The sequence below is a fragment of the Chenopodium album genome, chromosome 3 (assembly GCF_948465745.1).
Source record: "Chenopodium album chromosome 3, dcCheAlbu1.1, whole genome shotgun sequence".
In the NCBI taxonomy this organism is placed as follows: domain Eukaryota; kingdom Viridiplantae; phylum Streptophyta; class Magnoliopsida; order Caryophyllales; family Amaranthaceae; genus Chenopodium; species Chenopodium album.
Genome location: NC_137836.1, coordinates 4285848 through 4312067, shown reverse-complemented (window position 1 = coordinate 4312067; position 26220 = coordinate 4285848). Strand labels below are relative to the sequence as shown.

Sequence of the window (26220 nt, the reverse complement as noted above, 5' to 3'; positions counted from 1 at the left end):
TAATCAAGTGGGTCATGTGCTTTGAATAAAGGTAATAGTATAATTTTCACCTTAAAAACCTTCCTTTTATGGTGTGTTGCAACTATTGTAACATTTTTATTTTAGAGAAGTATTGCAACTATAAAGAAACGGAGGAAGTATGATTTATGTTGGGTCCAATAGTTGAGATAAATAAATTAAATATTATAAAGCTTTCCAAATAAGGAAATAGAGCAAGTATTTAAAACGGCCAAAAATGAAAAATGGAGCAAGTATTTATAAACGGAGTGAATATATTTTGTGCATTACCTAATAAGAAATTCATTTCCTTTTATATGCTTGGTAAGGGCTGCAATCTCGATGCATTTCACAAAGCCTTTGTGGATATATGGAAGTTGGACGTATCTCCGAAAGTGCACCATTTGTTGTGGAGGTTGTGTACCAACATACTGCCTGTTAGAGACCTTTGGTGCAGGCGTCACTTGATTGAATATGCTAGGTGCCCTTGGTGTCAGTCCGCAGGTGAGTCTACAGCCCACTTTATCTTTGAATGTGTGCGAGTTCGTGACTTATAGTTTAAGTGTGGATTAATGTGAGGCCATGCTAAACGGTGTAGCTAAAGGTGACATGTGCAACATGGTCGTGCAACGGGGTGCTTTGGATAAAATGATTGTGCAACGGGGGGCCTTTTTGGCTAGGTGTATTTGGGGTAGAACAAGTGTGGGAGAACTTTTACGCACATGTAATAACCCCTTATGTACTGATGGATAATCTTGTTTCTTAATTAATGCTAGCTTGTTTTCCTCGGAAATAATAATATAAAGTATTGTATCTATCGACACTAACGCCTAAATTCTAATTAGTACTAATTACAAATCAAATGTTAAAGTACTAATTATTTGAGCAACTAAGCATTACTTTAGTACCACTTAATATTGCTTTCGTGCTTTTGTGCAGGAAGATGCTTCGTTGATTGCTAGTTTGGAATTACCGAACCAATGATGTTGATGACTTTTTGTACTGGGGTTTCCACAAGTCTGGCTGTTATACAGTCAAAACGGGGTATGCGTTCCTTAAACAGTCTACTGCACCACAAACACACGACAATATTCTGGATATATATAAAACACTGTGGTCACTTGATATTCTGCCAAAATGAAAGTTGTTTATGTGGAAACTCCTTAGGAATGGAATTGCAACACGGTGTAATCTGGGTAGAAGAGGATTGGAGATTAATATTCAGGGGCCATTTGGTTTGGTTAATCATCAAAGGGAAAGGGTATCATTCCCTTTGTTGTTGTTTGCTTGTTTGTTTTTGTCATTCCCTTTCCCTATTTTTATTTTTGAGTTTACGCATTTTTATTCCAAATTGATTCCCCACCCCCTACCCTTTTGCATTCCCTTTCCCTACCCACCACTTCACCACCAGCCACAATCTTCTAACCTACCTCCACCACCCAGCCGCCCACCACCGCCTCTCTCTATCCCACTGTCGCCTCTCCCCTTCCCACCGTCGCCTCTCCCCTGCCCCCGACGCCCCTCTTCAGCCCACCGACACCACTGATAAACCCCCTTACCATTCCCGAAATTATTCCCCCACCACAACCACCCCATAGCTGAGCCACCCCACCTCTCGTCGCCCCTCCTCCTGCTGCACCTCCCCCTCGCCGCCCCTCCTCTCCATCCATCCCCCAAAAATTAATTCATGAAAAAAAACCCTAAAACCCCTCCAGCCCACGATAAAGTCATCCACCCCTCCTCCCACCCTCGAAACCCTCGCCCGAGGGTTTTGAGAGTGAAGGGAGGGGTGGCCGACTATTTTCCGTGGAGGTGGAGGGGTTTTTAGGGTTTTTTCGTTGGTGGGGGATGGTTTTTCAGGAAAGAAGATGGGTTTTTGGGGAGAGAGGGGGCGGTAAGGGGCCGGAGAGGGGCAGCGATGGGTGGGGGAGGAGCGGCGAAGGTGGTGGTGGGGTTGTAACACCCTAGAAATTTCTTTATTTTAAAATACCTGTTTTTCCCTGTATAAAACTTTAAATAGGAATATCTAAGACATTACCGCCACCGTGGAAACGGTTAAGGCAAACATCAAAGATACACAGCGGAAGACTAATTTTTAAAACCTTTCCAAAACAAACCAACTTGATAAGTTATCCAAATGAAAGTAAAGTTAAAACCAAAATAAACGAAGTAAAATGAAAATCAACCTACAACTTGGAACCATAAAAGGCCCTTATTAAAAACCAAACCAAATCCAAAACTCGATGTTAGCTCCACATATAATTAATAGCATAAATAATTAAAGCAGAAACACATTGTAAACTAATAGAAACTAGCATGATTCGCTCTTTACTCATGCCCCGTCATGAATATGCTTCAATACCTAAAAAGCTTATCTCTACTTGTCTCTACTACTCTCCATTAAAAATGGGTCATCATAGGGTCAAGATAAAGACATGGCCAAAACACATAAACACACACAATCAGCAAAGCTGAGTACATAAGCGTAAATAAACACACTAACCTACTTTCACCTATCAACACACACTTACCTCAATGCACCTGTTTACAAGCACACACAACATTCAACAAGACTTTTTAACTAGACCACTAAATAATTTATTTAGCGTTGATTACGCATCGAACGGGTTTCCAACTCTACCTCCCCCAAATAAATTGAGGTTAACTGACACGGGAGCTAACCGTGCCAGCGACAAAACCACACATAGGTGGCGGAATTCCAGCGCATAATAATAAATAAAAAGGAATGTACATCGTCCTGTACTCCATTAGAAGTTATGGTTAAATATAAAACCCCATAACTCCCCCCCATACGTTCATACTCAAAGTATATACGTTCCAAGAGTTTTGATGCGTAATCTCTTTCACTTTACGTTATTTACATATTATTAGACTTGGCGATGACTCTCAAATCATAATAATTCAATCAACAATAATTATTCAATCAAACAAACATACCAATTTAATTCTTGAATAATTAGTGACCACATAATATTTAATGTTGAACCCTTTTTAATTCTACCTCAGTGTCAAAGATACCTTAAACGCATAAAGCGCCAAAAATCCTATCCCTCGGTGTTAAAAACACCTTAAGTGCACTAAGGAACCAACATACAATTTATTCCTCGTGTACATAGACACTTATATAGCTCTTTCCTCATGCTTAAAGTATCAATAAAAATTATATTCCTTTCCAATATTCCAGGCCAAATTAAACATGTAGTTTAATTAAACATGCACTCCAACATGCCATAAATAAAAGTGTAGTCCATATAATCATGCCAAAATATAATTTTCCAAATCCATAAACAATCACAAATAAATCATGCTTCACAATTCAATCACCAACACCAATAATTCACAATTTCAATCATAGACCTTAGCATGATACTACTTGTAATTGATTTAAATCAAGCCTAGCATGAAAGTACATCACCAAAATATACTAAGTATGCGAACGTACCTCAAATAAGCTCTTTAAATAACCGAGTACTCTACAACAATTCTCAAACCAAGTCTCCTACATAAAGGGACAATAATACTAGATTAATTACCCTTGTATACACAATTTCCAGCAACTTAAACTCACTTTAAATAAATTATAATAATCTGAAATTATTTAAAAACCCCTAATTAAACTTCTTTTTAATGGGTAATCATACCCTTTTATTAAAATCACAATTATACTACTTTAATTAAAATTCCAGCATTTTAAACTAATCAAAAACCCTTTAGAACTTCATCAAAATACATCTTTATACTTAAATTATCCATAGAAAAATTAAATTATCTCTTACCCTTTAAACTCAAGGATAAAATTTAAAACATAAAAAAAAAAACTTCGTTAAAAATAAAAAATTGCCCGAAAATCATATTTAGAGGCTGAATTTGGCCACGAGAGGGTGATGCATACTACCAAAGGTAGTGATTCTGTCTTAGAACGTTATTTCCACATGAAAAACACTATTTTTTTTTTATCAAAATCGGATGAGTTCAAAACCTGATCGGGATTAAAACATGATCAATATTAACGAACGGAAATCTAATAATTAAAACACGAATTTACGTGTTCAAAATAATCTGGAATTAAGTTAAACTAATCAGTAGTTATAATCACCAAATTTTCAAAACATCATTACTACAAAAGCCCTAAATCAACTGTTCATAAAAACCCTAAAATCATGATTTTCAATAACTAAAAACCCTAGGTTATAAAATTTACAAAATTTAAAAATTATAAAGTTTAATCATCAAAAATACAATTTGATACTAATTAAATTAATTTCAAACAATAAAATCAAAACCCATAAATCAATAATTATAATTACACAAATTAATAAAACAAAAGAGAAAGACAATAAGACTAACCTTTTTGTGTGGGAAATTTTGGAGATTCATGGGGTATTTATAGAGTAGAAAGTGTAGGGTTAAATTTGGGCTTATAAAAATGTGGGCTTAAGTTATGGGTTTTGGAATGGGTTATTCCAATAAGAGTATGTAAGAATAATTTACATTGTTCAATAATTAATAAACGTTTGACCCAAAATATATTTTACTTTTATAAAACCTTATATTTAAAATATTTTAACACTTTAAAATATTTAATTAAAATACTTGAGCCCTTAACAATACATTTTATTAATACTTAAATACTTTATAAAAATACATAAAAAAAATACGGGGTATTACAGGGGTGGGGTGGCTGGAAAAGTGAAAAAAGGGAAGGTGTTGTGTTTGTAGTAGTGGTGGTGGGGTGGTGGTGTAGTGTTTAGAATGGTGGTTGGATTCTCTTTGTTTTTTTTTGTAAACAAACAACATAGCAATTGGAATGGTTTTTCAATTGGAATGGTTTTTCATTCCATTCTCTTTCATTCCATTTTGTTTACCCTGTGTGAACCAAACGACCCCTCGGTGTGACCTTTGTGGGTCTCATGAGGAGGATTTACAACACTTGTTCAGATTTTGCACTTCTGCTCAAGATGCTTGGAGGGATGGAATTTTACAAATCCACTCACAATCTAATGCAGACCAATCCTTTGAAGATTGGATCCTGTACTATATCCGGCTTTTCATATGCCAGGATGGTTACCATGGTCATAGAACCACGTTTTTTATTGCAACTATGTAGGGGTTGTGGATTTCGAGGAATAATAGGGTCTTTAGCGTCCCGGGTACAATCGGCATTTCTATACCATCCATTATTTGCGAGGGTCTTTGCCAGCAGGGCATTTTTATTACAGGGACAGATAATATGCTTAGATCCTTACACCCACCGGAACAGATCGCTGACCACCCTCCCGGGTTTCTACGAGCTATTTTACAAGACTCGGGTGAAGGGTTGAGGCCAATGATCATACTGGTCGATGGATCTTGGAATAGGCACACTCATAGATAAGGAATGGGGTGGTGCCCATAGTTTGGGGAGTACAGGGAACAGGGGTCATTGGGTGGAGCTTCCCATGGGTTGGCACAATCAGCATTACACGCGAAAATGAATGCTTGCTTGGAGGGGCTTCGGTGGGCTATTATAGGGAATATTTCAAGCGTTATCCCTAGCTTGAACCCCACTGTGATCATACACTAAAGTACAGTGGCGTCCAAAGGGGAAGAAGATAGAGCAAAAGAGTCGCCAACAAGTTTTTTAGGAACTTGTTAACAGTTCACGAGGTGAAGGTTACACCCCTTAACGATCCAAGAGATCGTCAACTCCAATAGGTCTTGAACCATGACTGGTAGTTCGGGGATGAAGGTACAAATCCAACCTAAAAGAGATTGAACCTGCCCTAATAATAGGTCTCTACTTTATTCTAATCATATTCATGTACGCTTTCTGACTAACATGCAATCAATAGGATTAACCCTAAACCTGTTTATCTATGTTGGTTGGATATTAATGCACAAATAAATCTATTATTGGCGATCACTTGAATTATAATCAAATTAACCCTAAACAAGATTATTAATTATCTCATTAAGCGTGATTACAAGTACCAATTCCCTTTAAACATGCATAAAAAGCGTGATCAAGCAATAACAATAAACAAGCATCAACCAACATAATAATAATCATCAAAATAATAATTAAAACCATAATAATAATAATAATCAAAATGATCATAAATTATAACAATTATAATCTTAATTAACATTATCATGTTAAATAATAATAATAATAATAATAATAATAATAATAATAATAATAATAATAATAATAATAATAATAATAATAATAATAATAATAATAATAATAATAATAATAATAATAATAATAGCAAGATCCCAGGCATGATACTAACAAAATTAATAACAAATCCTAGCATGTCACTAAGCAATAAAAATCAAATATTTAGCCCTAACATGATACATACTAACATGCTATTAGGAAAGAATATAAAAGGCATCATACTTTTAATCATACTTGATATTAAAGTTACCCTAGACATGATACTAGGAATCATAATAACAGCCTAAGCATGATTTCTACATAATAACATCAATAAAAACCATTAAAGTACTTACTTAGATGCCTCGTATCTCTTTCTAATAACAAAATACACACGTTAGTAACTTCAAGGAAAATAATAAAACAAACAATTAAATTAAATAATAATTGAAAAAGAGATTTGAGACCAAACCCTCAGAAATTAAACCTTTCACGTCTAGGACGAAGGCAACTTCGAAAATGGCTAGGTGTATCTAAGTCTTGTGAATGCGGAATTTTGTATTTTGAGAAAAGCTAGTTTAGAAAAGAGAGAGAGAGAGAGAAAATAATCAAGAATTTCTTGATGAGAGTTGGTGAGAATTTGAAAGAACAAGAATTCATGAGAATCGATGATTGAAAACGGAGTTTTTAGGAGGCTATTTATAGAGAAAATCAACCAAAAAGATAAAAAATCGAAACAGAGTTCTGACGCAAATAGAACTTGATTAGCGCCGACACTGGCAATTAGCGCCAGACGCTAACATTAGCGCAGGCGCTAATGTCTGGCGTTAGGCGCTAATCCCGTTTTTGACGCGTTTTCTAAAATTAGATAGAATTTAACCGTACAGGAGGATAAAATCGTATTTTCCTCAAAAACACTCTTTTATTCTGATTAAAACTCTAAAAAGTCAACAAAAGTCAATTTATTTATGCTAATTGAATTAGGAATGAAAAGAACCTTCTAGAAAAATCTAGAAGACTAAAATCATTCCTAATTGCATTAGGAATGATAAATCCATATTAGGACCTCCTCTAGATCATTGGGCCGCATATAAGGCTCAAACCAGGCCCAGTTCAGTAATTTGGCCATAACTTCCTCAATATTATTCATCGGAATTGGGCTTATAATATATCGTCGGAAAGGTCTTTTCAAGCCCTGTCCAACTACACTACTATTGGACCCATACCATGGACCAACCAAACTGGATTGGCTGTTTTCTTAAAATAGGTTTTCAAAAACAAAGAGAAGAGAAAAGAAATTAAAACTACCCGCAACACTAAACTTTCCACACTTTCACTTCATTCGATTATGATTCGACGTGAAAGGTACTCATCACTGGGTTTGGTTTTGGGGAGACACAAATGGGTGTCTACAGCTATCAAACGGATGTTACGTGTTGTTACTATTAATACCGATTTATGTTCTTTAGTTTACTCACTCAGGAATTTAAAGGATCAGGATATTACTCTTAAATGGACGATGGATCGTATCCGTCAGCTCAGTCGATAATTTAATTGGTGCGGCGTTCACAAAGTGCAACGGGATATGGTCCAGAAGGCCCACAACCTTGCTACAACTGCAAACTCTAGTCTTACTTCTTTTAATTATTTTATGTAGTGTGTCGTTTAAGCTTATGTCAAAAAAAAAAATACCACTTAATATTTGTTGGCACCAAATTATAATGAATCCAATGAATTTAGTGTGTAGGCAGGAGCTAGCCCAAGTTTATCATCTAGATAAACTTTAGGCATTTATTTAATGGCAATCTTGTAAATAAAGTGTTATGATATCTATGCTACATCAATAAAAGATTTTTACCCTCTTTTTAAAAGCAAAAAATTGCTTTTAATAAGGAAAATTGATAATTGATAATCCCATCTTTGTTATTTCTGCTCAAAACAATCTCAACTTTTCGAAATCTGAAAATAATAATTCCACCTTTGATCTTCAGCTACTCAAAATAGTCCCTTTTACCTACAACCTGTTTAATAGGTTAAATTTTATTTTCCTTTTATCACTCTCCTCCGTCCAACATCCCCCTCTCTTCTATGGTTGTTCACCATGAGCACTACCCCACCATTACTTGCACCACCTCATCACAACCACCACCACACCACCACTTGACCCACCTTACCTCACCTTCAAACACCCTCTCATCACCAGATCCCAAGATGACCCTACATAGTGCGACCACCAAACCTCACCCCTGGCCTTCTCACCTAAACTCCCCCCCCCCCCCCACTAGGCCACAAAGACCACAATTGATATTTCAATGAAGGGGAAGTGGGAGGCAACTATTCACCGACAAGGGTAGGGGGATGTCGTTAGTCTACGAAAGGGTTGGGGGACTTTATTGTCGACAAGGACAGGGTGTGGTCGGGGTTACAATCATCGACGGGGAAAGAAGTGGGGTCAGGCTGCTATCATTGCCCAGGAAAGGCACGGGCTTGGGCTTTTCCGATAGGGTTGGAGGGTAGTGTTACTTTGATAGGGAAGGGAAAGGCAATGGACCAATGGGGGGGTAGTCTGATTCAGACTTTTAGGTGGGAGGTTTGGGAAGGTGGTTGATTAGACCCCAAAGTTGAGATTATTCTAAAATAATCTGTTGAGATTATTTAAAGTAAATTGACAAAAAGTAAAGATAAGAAAAGTGGTCTCAACACACTGAACAATTGCTTAAGTGCACCTAGCACCTTATACCTTGCGTAGTAGGAAAAACACCACAAACTAATGACTTGGGTACAGTGCAAAGCGCACCTTTAGCGAGTTTTCCAGCCACCATTCTTGTCAGAGCCGGTGAATTAAATTTTTATTTTTCGATTTAGCGAGTCAAAAGAGTAATACAAATTAATAATTAATTAAAATCATCTAACTCAAAAAACTCGACGCTTTGGTAACCAGCATCTACATCCACAAATCACTCCAAAATCTATCCCAGCAACCATTGCGACAACAAATTCTGCCCAATTCTTTAGTAAAAATTAGATTAAATAAGCATATTTTCAATTTAATCAAATTGATACATTAATTAAACTTATACCGTTGATCTTAATGTTGTCAAGATAGAGTATAGTAGCTATGGTGCCGACGAAATCTCCAAACCCGACGAACATGTCAAATAGTTGGGTGAATGCATGTTATTAAACATTAACTATTTCAATTTACGTCAATCACATGGAATTAAAAAAATGTTACAAATAATAAAATAAAATCCCAAAAACACTTGTCTAGTTATTTAGAGATTCATGTTAAATATGGAAGAGAAAATACAGAGAGATGAGGGAAGATTATTACGTTGTATTTCATATTCCATCTAGTACGGGATATATATAATTTACATTACCTAGGGTTCCATCAATGGATAAGACCAAATACCCAACTCTAGAATATTCTAAATTGTACATGGGATAATAGTCATCCATATTTAGATATTATCATAACACTCCCCCTTGGATGACTATATATTGAATAAAACAATAACTAACATTTACTACAAAACCCGTACAAAATAATACACTATAATGCGCATAAGATGCTGCCTCGTTAAAAACCTTACTAGGAAAACCCAGTGGGAAAAAACCATGGTTAAGGAAAAAAGAGTGCAGCGCGCATTAACTCCCCCTCATGACTACATCACTTGAGATCTTTAAGACGACGCAATCCATTGCCGTAAGCTAACTTTTTGAATGTTGCTGTCGGAAGAGCCTTAGTAAATAAGTCTGCTAAATTCTCACTTGAACGAATCTGCAATACATTTATATCTCCAGTCTTCTGAAGATCATGAGAGAAGAAAAATTTGGGTAAGATGTGCTTTGTTCTGTCGCCTTTAATGTATCCTTCCTTAAGTTGAGCAATACAAGCAGCGTTATCCTCATATAAAGTTGTCGGTGCCTCTTTCCCAGATGATAAACCACAAACTTCTTTTATATGTTGAACTACCGACCTTAACCATACACATTCACGACTAGCCTCGTGAATTGCTAAAATCTCATAATGATTGGAAGAAGTAGCTGCAATGGTTTGTTTCATGGAACGCCAAGAAATGGCAGTACCACCATATGTGAACACATATCCAGTTTGTGACCGACCATTATGAGGATCAGATAAATAACCTGCATCTGCAAAACCAATCAAATTTTCTTTGGACAACTTTGGGAAAAATAAACCCAAATCCTTCGTACCTTGAAGGTAACGAAGTAAATGTTTAATCCCATTCCAATGCCTTCGGGTTGGACATGAACTAAACCTTGCTAATAAATTAACTGAAAATGATATGTCAGGTCGTGTATGACTTGCAAGGTACATTAGTGCTCCAATTGCACTAAGATACGGTACTTCAGGACCAAGAATTTCTTCATCATTTTCCCGAGGTCGGAATGGATCTTTCTCTACTTCAAGTGATCTTACAACCATAGGGCTGCTCAATGGATGTGATGTATCCAAAGAAAATCTCTTAAGAACCTTTTCTATGTATGTTGATTGATGCACAAGGATTCCATTCTCTAGGTGCTCTATTTGTAACCCCAAGAAGAATTTGGTCTTTCCTAGATCTTTCATTTCGAACTCTTTCTTTAAATAATTGACAGTCACTGAAATCTCGTCAGGAGTTCCAATGATATTCAAATCATCAACATACACTGCAATTATAACAAATCCTAATCCAAATTTCTTTATAAAAATACATGGGCTGATAGGATCATTCTTATAACCTTCTTTCAACAAATACTCACTTAGACGATTATACCACATACGCTCAAATTGTTTCAATCTATAAAGAGATTTGTTCAATTTAATACAGAAATGTTCTCGAGAACTAGATTTTGCTGCTTCTGGCAGTTTGAATCCTTCTGGGAGCTTCATGTAAATGTCATTATCCAGTGGGCCATATAAATAAGCTGTGACTACATCCATCAAACGTAAGTCAAGTTCTCTTATTTCCAGACTAATCAAAAATCTAAAAGTTGTTGCATCCACCACAGGAGAATATGTCTCCTCATAATCAATACCAGGTCTTTGTGAGAATCCTTGTGCAACTAAGCGTGCCTTATATCTTACAACTTCACCCTTTTCATTTCTCTTTCGCACAAAGACCCATTTATATCCCACTGCCTTTACACCTTCAGGTGTACGGACTACAGGTCCGAATACTTCTCTTTTTCCAAGAGATTTTAATTCTGCTTCAATTGCTTCTTTCCATTTTGGCCAATCATTTCTTTGTATACATTCTTCAATGGATTTTGGTTCATGATCCTCATTATTATCCATAACATCTAATGCTACATTGCATGCAAAAACATCATTGACGTCGATTTGATTTCGATTCCATGTAATTCCAGACATGATATAATTTATTAAAATTTCTTCATTATCAGGTACCTGAATTTCTTCTTGTATCATGTCTAAAGTCTCTTCTAGAGATCCTTCGGAAATTGTTTCTTCAATTTGACCATCATCAATCAATGCTCCTTTTCTTTTTCGAGGATTCTTATCTTTGGAACCTATTGGTCTTCCACGTTTCTGGCGTGGTTTAGACTCATCAGCAATTTTATTTTGTCCTTCCGGGACATCTATTTTAAATGGAGCATTTACAGCTGGAATATGTGACTTGGTCACCCTTTTTGGGTCAGCAAACGAGTCTGGCAATTGATTCGCTAAACTTTGTAAATGAATTATCTTTTGAACTTCCAGTTCACATTGTTTAGTTCGAGGATCAAGATAGGATAATGATAATTCATTCCATTTAATTTCCTTTTCCAGCTCTCTCTTTTCTCCCCCTAATGTTGGGAAAAGTGACTCGTTAAAATGACAATCTGCAAAACGAGCCGTAAATAAATCCCCTGTTGTAGGCTCAAGATATTTAATTATTGACGGGGATTCAAACCCAACATATATCCCCAACCTCCTTTGAGGGCCCATCTTAGTGCGTTGTGGTGGAGCTATTAGAACATAAACCGCACATCCAAAAATTCTTAGATGGGAAATATTTGGTTCCTGACCATAAACCAATTGTAATGGGGAGAACTTGTGATAACTTGTTGGCCTAATGCGAATTAGTGATGTTGCATGTAATATAGCATGTCCCCAAGCAGAAATTGGGAGATAGGATTTCATAAGCAATGGTCTAGCAATTAACTGAATACGTTTTATTAATGACTCTGCCAGACCGTTTTGTGTATGAACATGTGCTACAGGATGTTCAACATTTATCCCAATAGACATGCAATAATCATTAAAAGCTTGAGATGTAAATTCACCGGCATTGTCAAGCCGAATAGTCTTAATGGGAGTATCTGGAAAATGTGCCCGTAACTTAATCAATTGGGCAAGTAATCTCGCAAACGCCAGGTTACGAGTTGATAACAAAGACACATGTGACCATCTAGTTGATGCATCAATTAAAACCATAAAATATCTAAATGGTCCACATGGGGGATGTATGGGCCCACAAATATCTCCTTGTATACGTTCCATAAAACTAATTGATTCAAAATTAATTTTAGCTGGTGATGGGCGAATAATCAACTTGCCTTCCGAGCAAGCAGCACATGAAAAATTATTATGAAGAATCTGATGGCTCTTCAAAGAATGTCCACATGAATTCGTAATTATTTTTCGCATCATTATTGAACCGGGATGGCCTAACCGGTCATGCCAAACAAAAAAATCATCAGTAAACTTCTTGTTTACTATAGCATGAGCTTCAATAGCATTGATTTTTGTGTAGTACAAACCACTAGAGAATGTAGGTAGTTTTTCCAAAACATGTTTTGAGCCTTGAGTTATATTTGTGATTTGAAGGAATTCTTTATTTTCTTCATTGATTGTCTCAATATGATAACCACTGTTGCGAATATCCTTAAAACTTAATAAATTTCTTTGAGACAATGGGGAGTATAAAGCATCAATTATTTTAATTTCTATTCCCCAAGGCAACTTTATAGTGGCTCTTCCGGAGCCCTCAATGATATTTGTACTACTCGATATGGTACTCACATTAGTCCTTTTCATCATCAAATGAAAGAAATATTTTTTATTTTTAAGTATTGTATGAGTAGTTGCACTGTCAGCAAGACATAATTCTTCACCATTCATAGCAAATCGAACTTGAGTTATATCCATGTTCTTCATGAAATAAAATACACGTCAAAAATATTAAGCATAAAAATAAAGATGATAAAATACATAAATCAATAAAAACACTCAAATAGTTCTTAAATTTATAAAGCAAAAGTCCTTATTACAACGAACAAAAAAAAAAAAAAAAAAAAAAAAAACTTAAGTAAATCACTAGAATGAGCAAACATAAGTCTAATACTTAAAACTGACACAAAACAATATAATATTAATTATTCCCTTCTGGGGCAGTGAAGAAATCAGCAACTTCTAAATGAGTTGTATTGCCAAAATCAAAATTATTCCCTTCCAGGGAAGTAAGGAAATTAGCAACATCGAAATGATTTGCATTGCCAAAATCAAAATCACCTTCACCATCTTCAAGAACAAGGTTTGCCTCAACTTTCTTTCCTTTCTTCAAGGATTCTTGGTAAAGTTCAATAAGATGTTTTGGAGTTCTACAAACCCGAGACCAATGACCTTTTACTCCACAACGGTAACATATATTGTTATCACTTTTCTCTTTTTCATCCCTACGTTCCCACTTCTGGTGGGAATGTGAGTTTGTGAAATGACCTCCACGACCTCTACCATATCCACGTCCACGACCCCGGCCGCGCCATTGGCCACGACCACGACCTCTACCTCGACCACTGATGCTGGAATGGTCTCTGTTTTTAGTTTCTTTCCCGTTATGGGTTGTCACATTCGCTTCAAGGAATGGAGTAGAGCCAGTAGGACGTGATTCATGATTTTTCATTAACAGCTCGTTATTTTGCTCACTCACAAGAAGACAAGATATTAATTCAGAATATTTTTTAAAACCTTTTTATCTATATTGTGTCTGCAAGACAATATTATTAGCATGGAAAGTGGAGTATGTCTTTTCAAGCATTTCTGCATCAGTAATATTTTCTCCACATAATTTCAATTGAGAAGTTATTTTAAACATAGCTGAGTTATATTCACTAACAGATTTAAAATCTTGCAATCTCAAATTCAACCATTCATAACGAGCTCTAGGGAGTATCACTGTTTTTTGGTGGTCATACCTTTCCTTTAGATTACTCCAAAGGATTTGTGGGTCTTTCACAATTAAATATTCATTTTTAAGCCCTTCATGGAGGTGATGGCGAAGAAAAATCATGGCTTTAGCCTTATCTTGAGGTGTTGCCTTATTAGCCTCTTTTATTGTTTCACCAAGCCCTTTAGCATTTAGGTGTATTTCAGCATCTAACACCCATGATAAATAATTCTTTCCGGTAATATCAAGGGCCACAAATTCGAGCTTGGCAAGGTTCGACATTTTTCACTATACAAAATAATATTAAAAGATAAGTATATATAAATAGTATCCAAAATATGTACTAAACGTTATAATCATGCATAAATAAACCTGATACAAGTCATGCATAAATAAGAACGAAATAGAAGAAGAGAACGTTAGCATGGAGAAAAATAAGAATGGAACCTTAAATTATATATCATGCTCTGTATTCGTTATATATGTTGATATTCCAATAAATAAGCATCAAAAGTAGATAAATGTTAAATTATAATTGTTATGGGTTGCGATCATACTTACATGATTATATTAATATGGGATTCTAGATAAATGTTTGGTAATCCTACTCAGTTGACTAGCAATGGTGCTAATAACGTGTTAAATATGGAAGAGAAAATACAGAGAGATGAGGGAAGATTGTTACGTTGTATTTCATATTCCATCTAGTACGGGATATATATAATGTACATTACCTAGGGTTTCATCAATGGATAAGACCAAATATCCAACTCTAGAATATTCTAGATTGTACATGGGATAATAGTCATCCATGTTTAGATATTATCATAACAATTCAATTATTTTTACAAAAATAATAGTAGTACTGGCAGGATTAAGACAGCATATCCCAACCACTTTTTGTTAAGTTGTAATGATTGAATTGCAATTGGTAAAACTTAACCTTACAAATTTAATGATTCATTAAAGTAACCTTAGGCTATTTTCTATTTTGTCATTACTCATTAACTAATTTGCATATTCATAAATCATACATGATTATAATTTTTTCAATTAGCTCCATATTATAATTTTTAATAAAATTATCACCTTTTCAATGGCGAATAATATTAGTTATATATATACATCGTTATTTTATGCATTACCTAATAATGACATACATTTCCTTTTGATATTTATAAAGGATTGTATTGGTACTTTGCTTGGTACCAACACCCCTAAATTCAAATTAGTACTTGTTATAACAAATGGGAGAAAACATAATTACACAAGGGAGAGAAATTAAATCTAGCAAGATTCCATCTTAAAATCAATTTGTTATAGATGGAATATCTCGCTTGGATAATAAAATGAAAGCCCTTTACTTTCTTTTTTTAATGTGGACTGTACATACACTCCCCTTGAATCGACACTCACAACGTCTAAAAGCTAATTCCAAATTAGACCCAAAAGCAATTTATTGACAAAAAAAAAAAACCATTAAATTTTCAAAAAAAAAATAAAAAAATTGAAATTATCGGTTGCAACTGTGGACATTCTTCTTTAAAAGGTCTCACCATCAATTAACTCATAATGATCCCAATTTTGGGGGTGTTCTTCTTAAAACAGTCTCTGTCTTTTTATGACCAGGTAAAGCAGTTAAAATTGTCATGTGCTAGATTTTAGTAGTTTTTTTTTTTCAAAAAAAAAATAAAGATGGTGAAAGTTGGTGTTTAGTGTGATAAAGAATTAACTTTTTTTAACTATGTCCAATGAAAATAATAGACGTGGCACTATTAACCGGTCAACAATAACAACTATTAATCGATCAAACCGGTTAAAAATACGTTAGGGGTCATTTTAAGAAGGATCTCCCCCCTTAAATTAGGTTTACCTAAGTTAATCAAGAGTTGAGACTTTTTAAAAAAGATCGACCATAATTGGGACTAGTGGTGTTAATTAAAAAAAAATAGCCATAAAACTATTGCGATAAGTTCTTTAGTTTGATTACAATTCCAATTAGTGGTTCGTGGAGGCGGATGTATCATGCGCACGGTACATCCGTTCCAAAAAAAAAAAAAAAAAAAAAAAAAAAAAAAGCGGAAAGAACATTGCATAGAGTTGTAAAGAGCATTTAGCTAAAATGAAAAGAACATTTAGTTAAAGTGAAAGGAACATATTGTTAAAATGTAATGAACGTAATATTTTATGAGCGTCTATTTTAAAACAACATGAAGAATATATATATATATATATATATATATATATATATATATATATATATATATATATATATATATATATATATATATATATATATATATATATATATATATATATATATATATATATAAAGAGAATATTGAGCTATTAATAACAGTGAAGATAACACTATCTTATAAAGAACATCCTCTTCAACATTTGTCACATTATTCTCAAATTCAACATCCAGATTCATCAAATTTCAAAAAGAAAAATAAACAACGAAATTTATGATTACCAAATATTTTAATTCAAATCTAAAATAACACAATTAATGAAAAATAAATACAAAATTTCATTCAAAATTACCTTCTTTGAAATCACTCCATTAACAAAACAATGATCAAAAGCACCACGAAACTCGATCTAAATGCGCAGCCATCGTCTTTCATCAGTAAAAATTTCTTTTTCTTTATAAATTTTCAATTTCTCTCTCTAAAATTTTAAACCCTCTCTCTAAAGAATTCAAACAAGTGAATTTAAATATGAAGAAATAATATACAAATTTCTAAATCGAGATTGGGAAATAATTATAAAACTTTTTAATTATGGAACAAATAATTAATTTAAAGATTGAAATTTTTCATTTAAAGATTGAAAAGCTAGATGTTCTTTAAACTATACTATTACTAGGTTAGGTCCCGTGCCATGCACGGTATATCGTAATTTTCATCATTAAATAACATTATTTTTAATTAAAAAATTTCTAAAACTATTGTGAGCAATTTTTTACCAAAAAAATAGTTATTTTCTTCTTATATCATGTCTTTACAAAAATATTTAAATACTTGTATTAATATCACGTTAAAGAGTTGTTTAGTACTTTAGTCGAATGAGTATATTAAAATTATGTTGAATGACTGATTTTAAAAACGGTCGGTAATTAGCAACCGTTTTTATAATCATTTGCTAACATTCATTTTATCGACTAATTTGATGCTCGTCATTTTAATTTTTCAAAGACAAAATTGATGTGTCCTTTATCAAAGAAGTATGTATAAATTATATAGGTTTTTTTTTTCTTCCTGATTTAGTAATTATTCTTGTCCAGTATATTCTTAAGATTATATATTCTTAAAAAAAATTCACAAAGATAGCATTTTCAAAATAATTATATGGTAATGTTGCCAAAACTCATACCTATTATAGTTGTGAACCCATCTATAGAATGTAAAAGATCTTTAATTATTTTATATGGTTAATTATGACAATTATTATTGTATATAATAATTTCCTTAAATATAAAAGTTTTATAAAAGGATTGTTTTTTTTTTTTAAAAAAAAAAAAATACTAAGGACACACCAGAAATTGACACGTGTCATTGCTGGTGTGTCTTTTAGTATATAGTTATTGATTGATTGATGTTCTTTCTATGTTTTTTTTTTTTTTTGTTGAATAAAATAATATTCATTATATTATATTATCATGTTCTTTAGATATATATAAATAATATAAAGTTGATTGTTTTTTTTACAAAATAACTATATGTTCTTTACAAAACAACTATATGTACATTACAAAACAATTATATGTGATGTTCTTTATAAAATAGCTATACGTTATTTACAAAACAACTATATATTCTTTACTGGACAACTATATATTCATTCCACCTTTTTTAAAAGAAATCCGGATACAAGAGCATGGTGTATCCACCTCCAGAGAAAAAATTTCGTTACAATTCTATTATTGTGCTTTACTAAAGTAAAAGATATCATCCCCTTACAAAAAAAAATAAAAAAAAAATAATAAAAAAAAAGATTTCATTTAGAAAAATAAAAGTTGCTTGATTTGTGTTGGTCCACCAGTAAAATTAGTGTTGAGTGTAGGTCCAATTTCCTATTGTTGATAGCAAAATAATACAATTATAACTTTAACATATCAACCTTTTTCTTTTTGTTTCGACAAATTTACCTTTGATTTTTTGCATTACATTCTTCACTTCTGCCCCAAGAAAATAAAATGTAATCATATTCTGAACTTGTACATGTCTAACAAGAAAGAATATGATATAACTTTGATATATATAAGGTGTAAATCTATGTATGTTGAATACAACAATATATATTTTCTCATACTACCAAGAGTGTGTACTTGAAGTGTAAAAGAGAGTTACTGAAAAAATGGCAGAGGGAATTCTATTTGGAATCATTAGGAAAATCAGCATTCCAAGAGGTTTCGTTGTGGTGGGGGACAAGGAGTGACTTGAAGAAGCTCGAGCAAACCCTCAAGATGATCAAAGCTCAGGTTATAGATGTTGAGAAGCGCAATGAGGAAGAGCGTAGTGCTGTTATCAAAGAGTGGCTTCGTAGACTCAGGGCTGTATTCTTCAAGGCAGATGATCTGTTTGATGATGTCTTCACTGCTCAACAGAGAAAGTGTTATTTCGGATGATATACTACAAGAAGGGGGGTGAATTATAGTATGTTCCTAGTGCCTACTTTTCGCGGAATATAAAACTGATTGTTGTTAGGAACTTGGACAATGCAAAGCGGATTTTACGAGGAAACCATCCAGGGCCCAACTGGAAGTAAAACCTCGACCCTCCAAGGGATTTCAAGCCAAACCAATCCACTATAATAGGGCAAACACACAAGTTACAACCTATTATACTCAGACCTTTACTCACAAGTTCCTGACTGAACTTGCTACTTGATAGGACCCTATCCTACCCAATCTAAGTCTCTCACTTTCACTCGTACTCCCTAAGTACTGCTCACTCAGCCTCTCACTAGAAGCTCAATCGGTTTCACCCTAAAAGCTCACACATTGCACTCTTACAATTATGATAACGAGACTTCTCACGAACGCTCACACCCTAATACATAACATACTCAAAACCCTTTTTCCCTTTACAAGATCTCAAAGAATAACTCAAAATGCATATCAATGAATAAAGAGATAAAACTAGTATGATGGACACTCAAGATCTGTCTAGAACTGACTCGACAAACTGAAACCAAAACCTGACTGGAACTTTGACCTGTAGGTTTGACTTAACTTCGTGGTGAAGGATGAAACCATTAAGCACGACCACTAAGCTTCGTCAGCCTCAACATTGAATGAAAACAAATGAGCATATTTATAGTACACCCAAATTATTCTTTTCGTAAAAAATAAGTTTTATTAAAAGATATTTTCCAAAAATAAGTTTTCCAAAAATATATCTTTTGTTAAGAATATATTATGTCAATAATAATAAGATATATTTATCATAAAATCATATTTTATTCAAATCTTATATTTTCCAAATATACTAGCATATTTTTGTACAAAGATATATTTACCATAAAATTAAATTTTGCTTAAAACTTATTTTGCTAAAAATACTTTCCAAAAAAAATAAGTTATCTTTTTCCAAAAGGGATTTATTAGAAAATTAATATCTTTATTTTGTAAAAATCAAATCCCTAAAAGATATGCACGTATTAGGTAAATATATATATCATTAAAACCAACCTTTAACGACGTGCAGACTTAAGTTCCGATTAGGTTCTAGAACTCTGACAGTCTCTGAGTTCCTGACAAGTCAGTAACTCTAATTTCATTGATTTTCTGGAGTTCACCTTGGTTCTATACAGACTTATTCCAGATCGACTTTTATGTCCAACATACTTACATGAATCCTAGAGCGATATACTTTGATTTCTCCGTCTTCATGTTGTTTCTTTGAAACTCTTGTTCTTGAATCTTGTAGTATTGATGTATTCTAGATCTCGGGACAACGTTCCACTTCTGGAACCGCAGGACAAGTTCCTAACTGGAACTTGCTGTCACTCTTTTTCATTCCTTATTGGAGCTCGCAGACCAGGTGCCTTTCTGGAACTTGCTGTCATCTTCGCAGTCCAAGCTTCACTCTTTAGCTTGTTGTCATGCTTCTGTTAGGAAGCTCCTTGTGTGTACCTGTTAGGGAACACCTCATGTACCTGTTACGAAACATGCTCCGGCTCTCGTGGGAAAGCTTGCCGAAGGTTCCTTTTGCATCTTATTAGAGAATATCTTCAGTTTCCTTCGTGGTTTGGTTCTCATGAGAGAACCTACTTTAGGTTCATTCATTCTCTCTTGTTTCTCTTGAAGTCTACTATGTTCCAACCCATTGACTTCACCAAAGTCAGTTCTTGTCTTCACATAAACACTTAAGAGAACATTAGATTGAAGTTTGTTTGTCATAAACAAACTTCAAGTGAGAGAACCAATTAAACTTACAGCTTATGTAAATATTGATACACATATACGACTCATGTATGCATAGTGTACTTACCTCATGAAGCTAACATATATATGCAAACACCTATTTACATAGTTACCTTCATGGTTCCTTAGCCATCATCATGCTTATCAACCATAACACTCATCATTGTTCTTGTTCTTCTATTGTTCTTGTTCTTCTATTGATTATCATACATTGTACTCCCTCCATATTGTAATAATCACAACACTTTGACTTTTACACTATTCATATGCTTACTTTGACTATATATATATATTTCCTCCGTTTTTTTATTATTGCGCCATAGGGGTTGGGTGTAAATATTTTGGTAGTGGAAAAAAGTAAGAAAGAGAAAGGTAAAATACAAAATTACCCATGTAACATATTGATAAACAAAAAAGTAAGTGTGAAAAAGCAAGGGTATGTTAGTGTAGGGATTAATTTCAAGAATTAATCCCCTAGCTTGAACCCCACTGTGATCATACACTAAAGTACGGTGGCGTCCAAACGGGAAGAAGATAGAGCAAAAGAGTCGCCAACAAGTTTTTTAGGAACTTGTAAACCGTTCACAGGGTGAAGGTTACACCCCTTAACGATCCAAGAGATCGTCAACTCCATAAGGTCTTGAACCAAATAGGGTTCGGGGATGAAGGTACAAATCCAACTAAAAGAGATTGAACCTACCCTAATAATAGGCCTCTACTTTATTCTGATCGTATTCATGTGTGCTTTCCGATTAACATGCAATCAATAGGGTTAACCCTAAACCTGTTTATCTATGTTGGTTGAATATTAATGCACAAATAAACTATTATTGGCGATCACTTGAATTATAATCAAATTAACCCTAAATAAGATTATTAATTATCTCATTAAGCGTGATTACAAGTACCAAATTCCCTTTAAATATGCATAAAAAGGTGTGATCAAGCAATAACAATAAATATAATATCAAGCAACATAATAATAATAATAATAATAATAATAATAATAATAATAATAATAAAAATAATCATAATAATAATTAAAAATAATCATCATAACAATAATTATAACAATTATAATCATAAATCATAAAAAATAATCATAATAACGTTAAAGCATAATAATAGCAAGATCTTAGGCATGATACTAACAAGATTAATAACAAACCCTAGCACGTCACTAAACAATAAAATCAAACCTTTAATTCTAACATGATACTAACAATCATAAATATTAGAAAGAACATAAGAAGCACCATAACAATCATATTTGATATTAAAGTTACCCTAGACATGATACTAGGAATCAAACTAACAATCTAAGCGTGAACTCTATATCACAACATCAATAAAAATCATTAAAGTACTTACTTCGATGTCTCGTACCTCTTTCTAATAACAAAATACACACGTTAGTAACTTCAAGGAAAATAATAAACAAACAATTAAATTAAATAATTGAAAGAGAGATTTGGGACCAAACCCTCATAAATTAAAACCTTTCACGTCTAGGGCGATGGCAACTTCGAATATGGCTAGGTGTATCTAAATCTAATGAATGCGGAATTTTTATATTTAAGATAAGCTAGTTTAGAAAAAGAGAGAGAGAGTAATCAAGAGAATCTTGATGAGAGTTGGTGAATGAAAGAATTAATGATTGTAGATGAAAATTGGTTATCCAAAACGGAGTTTTTAGCACGTTATTTATAGAGAAAATCAGCCAAAAAGATAAAATATCAAAACAGAGTCTGGCGCACAAAAAATTGAACCAGCGCCAACGCCGGCTATTGGCGCCAGGCGCCAACATTAGCGCCAGGCGCTACAGCTGGCGTTTAGCGCTGATCTGGAAATTCACGCTTAAAATCAGATAAAAATTGTCGTACATGAGGATAAAATCATATTTCCCTCAAAAATGCTCTTTGATTTTAATTAAAACTCTGAAAAGTCAACAAAAGTCAATTTATCAATGCTAATAGAATTAGGAATGAAAAGAACCTTCTAGAAGAATCTAGAAGACTAAAATCATTACTAATTGCATTAGGAATGATAAATCATATTAGGCCCTCCCCTAGATCATTGGGCCGCATATAAGGCTCAAACCGGGCCCAGTTTAGTAAATTGGCCATAACTTCCTCAATATTCATAGGAATTGGGCTTATAATATATCGTTGGAAAGCTCTTGTCAAGACCCATCCAACTACACTACTATTGGACCCATATCATGGACCAACCAAACTGGATTGACTGTTTTCTAAAAATAAGTTTTAAAAAATAGAGAGAAGAGAAAAGAATTAAAACTATCTGCAACACTAAACTTTCCACACTTTCACTTCATTCGATTATGGTTCGACGTGAAAGGTACTCATCACCGGGTTTGGTTTTGGGGAGACACAAATGGGTGTCTGCAGTTGGGTATTTGTAGTGTGAACACAAATAATTTTTTTCCTAAAAAGGAAATGGTGCAATATTTGTGAAACTTCCTAAAAAGGCAAGTGGTGCAATAATAAAAGAACGGAGGAAGTATGTATATATATATATATATATATATATATATATATATATATATATATATATATATATATATATATATATATATATATATATATATATATATATATACTTGCTATTCCTCAGGTTCCTTGTATCCTGTTCCAAGCATAACTTGTTCTTTCTATGCACAACTTAACAAACACGTTAGATAGATAACCATCATTAGTTTACAATCATCAAAACCTTATTAATCAACAGAAAGCGGCGTATCAAAGGAAACATGGCAATGAAGGTACACTTGTTGTTCTTTGATTCAAGTCCCCTTTTGTTTAGTATAAAAGTGGCTCGAGAGATCAAGTCTATCAGGCAAGAACTCGATGCCATCAAGTCGGATATGGATGGCCTGAACCCGAGTGTTTGTGATCATAGGGATGATTTTCACATTCCTTTTGCTTATCTGATGAGCAAAAGAGAAACCACCTCTTTTGTTCAACCAGATAATATAATTGGTAGGCATGATGATAAAATTGCAATAATTAGTATGCTCTTTGAACCAATGTTTACTGAGGAAAGAGTTTTTGTCATCCTAATTGTCGGGTTTGGGGGTATAGGCAAAACAGCTCTAGCTCAATTGTTTTTAATTATGAGAAGGTAAAGACCCATTTCGACCTCATGAAATGGGCATGTGTACCTGAGGTAGATAATTAGAATGAAGTGATGCACAAACTTTGCAACTCCTTGACAGGTTTGAACTGTCATGGTCTCTCATTGGAACAAGTTCAGTCAAAAATCCGAGAATGAATTAGTAACAAGAGGTATCTACTTATGTTGGATGACATATGGGATGAGAGTCGGGATAGATGGCTTAAGCTTAAGAGCTTGTTGGATTGTGGTAGCAAGGGAAGCAAGATAATTGTGACTACACGTTCTAATGTAGTAGCAAATGTTGTTGGGACGTGTCCAGCCTACGATTTGGGACTGCTAACAGATGAGGAGTCTTGGGAGCTTTTCAAAATATTAGAATTGAAAGAAGGGCAAGAGGAGAGCAGTCCTAGTTTTACTAGGATTGGAAAAGATATTGTTGGTAGATGTGGAAGAGTACCACTTGCTATTAGAGTTATTGGAAGCCTCCTTTACTCTAAAGACACTAATCAAGAGTGGTTGTTGTTTCGTGATGGCCACCTTGCAAAGACAAAGGTGATCGAAGATGACAACATTATGCCCGTTTTAAAGTTGAGTTAAGATTTTCTACCATCACCGTTGAAACAATGCTTTGCTTACTGTTCGTTGTTTGAAAAAGATTACGAATTTGAGAAGAACGAGCTCGTTCATCTTTGGATGGCCCAAGGGTACATTGAGGCATCCGTAGAGAGTATCGGCCTTGAGGAAGTTGGGGATCCGAAGAGAGGATTTGACACGGACGATTTCCAGATTGGTTTCCTTACGTGCCTTAAAATTTGTAGTATTTGGTAAGACACAGCCAGGGTGTATAGGAAGGTTGAGACATCTGAGATACCTTAATCTTAGATACAGCTCCATTAAGTGTCTTCCCGATGCCATCACAAAGTTAGAGAACCTGCAAACATTAAACCTGTATGAATGCAGTAATCTTGAACAATTGCCAAATGGTTTTTCCAAATTGGCTAACCTTAGACGCTTGGGAATTTCGAAATGCTTCATTTTAAGAGAGATGCCTTCAGGATTTGAGAAGATGAGATCTCTCCAAGAATTGAACACATTTATGGTCGGGAAAAATAACAGTGTAGACGCACTGGCTACTTTGGAGCTTAGGGGAAATCTAGCAATTAGATTTCATGTATGGCGCAGAAATACAGTGTTAGAAGCCAGAAGGGTGAAATTGGACAGACAAGAACAGCTAAATGGTCTCCCGTTGGATTTCAATACAGTGTTAGAAGCCAGAAGGGTGACTCCTACGTCTAATGATATGGAGTTGTTGTTCGAATGCCTGATGTTTCCTCCAAACCTTAGATCTTTGGAGGTTATAGGCTTCGGGGAGAGAGGTTTCCAATTAGGATGGCAGAGGGATTACATTGCTTACTCCCTAGACTTGTTTATTTTACTATTCAAGGCTGTGAATATTGCCGGCAAATTCCATGCTTCAGTAATCTACCTCATCTCAAAAGTCTCTGTCTTGATATCATTGCAGTGGAGTACATAGAAGAATATCATTGGGGTGATGATGCAGAGCCTTGTTCTGCAACATACTTCCCTGTCTTAGAGTATTTGTATTTGTCAACATTGTTCAAATTAAAGGGTTGGTGATCAAGACCAAGAGTGATGGACGAAGTTCAACCTCAGCAACAAGAGATGATAATATCGAGCAGTAACAAAAACTTAACTTCTCAGCAGCTGCCATTAATACTCTTCCCCTGCCTTTCTCGAGTTAGAATTCGTGATTGTTTACTGTTGATGTCGAAACCTGTTATACTGCCAAGGGTTGAGCACTTAAGTTTTGAAATGATTGAAGAGAAGCTGCTGGAATCCCTTCTGGCATCACATCGAGAAGCACCATCGACATCATCTTCTTCAGTTACTCCTACACTCAAGATTTTGGCGATAAACCAAATATATAATCTAGTTTCCTTTTCTATTAATTTTTGTAGTTTAGAGTCTTTATCAATCAGGTCTTGCGATGAGCCCACCAATTTGATCATGGTATCTCCAAGGTCTTCCATTCGAGTTCTTAATATAGATAACTGTGGAAGCTTGAGAAACACATATGATGCACTGCAACATCTCCCAGCCCTCGAGGAATTGAGCATCTCCAACGGCTTGTAATTTACCGTTGCCAGAAATTGGCCTCACTTCCACAATCATTGCGCAGCCTTTCTTCTCTACAACAACTTAATATTAGTAAATGTCCAGAGTTGGAAACAAGATGTAAGCAACCAAATGGTGAAGATTGGCCCCTTATTCAGCAAATTCCAATATTTTAA

The 26220-nt window shown here is 34.3% G+C and overlaps 1 pseudogene; it reads left to right on the top strand.

Annotated features, from left to right (window-relative positions):
• The first annotated feature begins 242 nt into the window (after positions 1–242).
• Positions 243–26220, top strand: LOC145624743 (putative disease resistance protein RGA3; annotated as a pseudogene).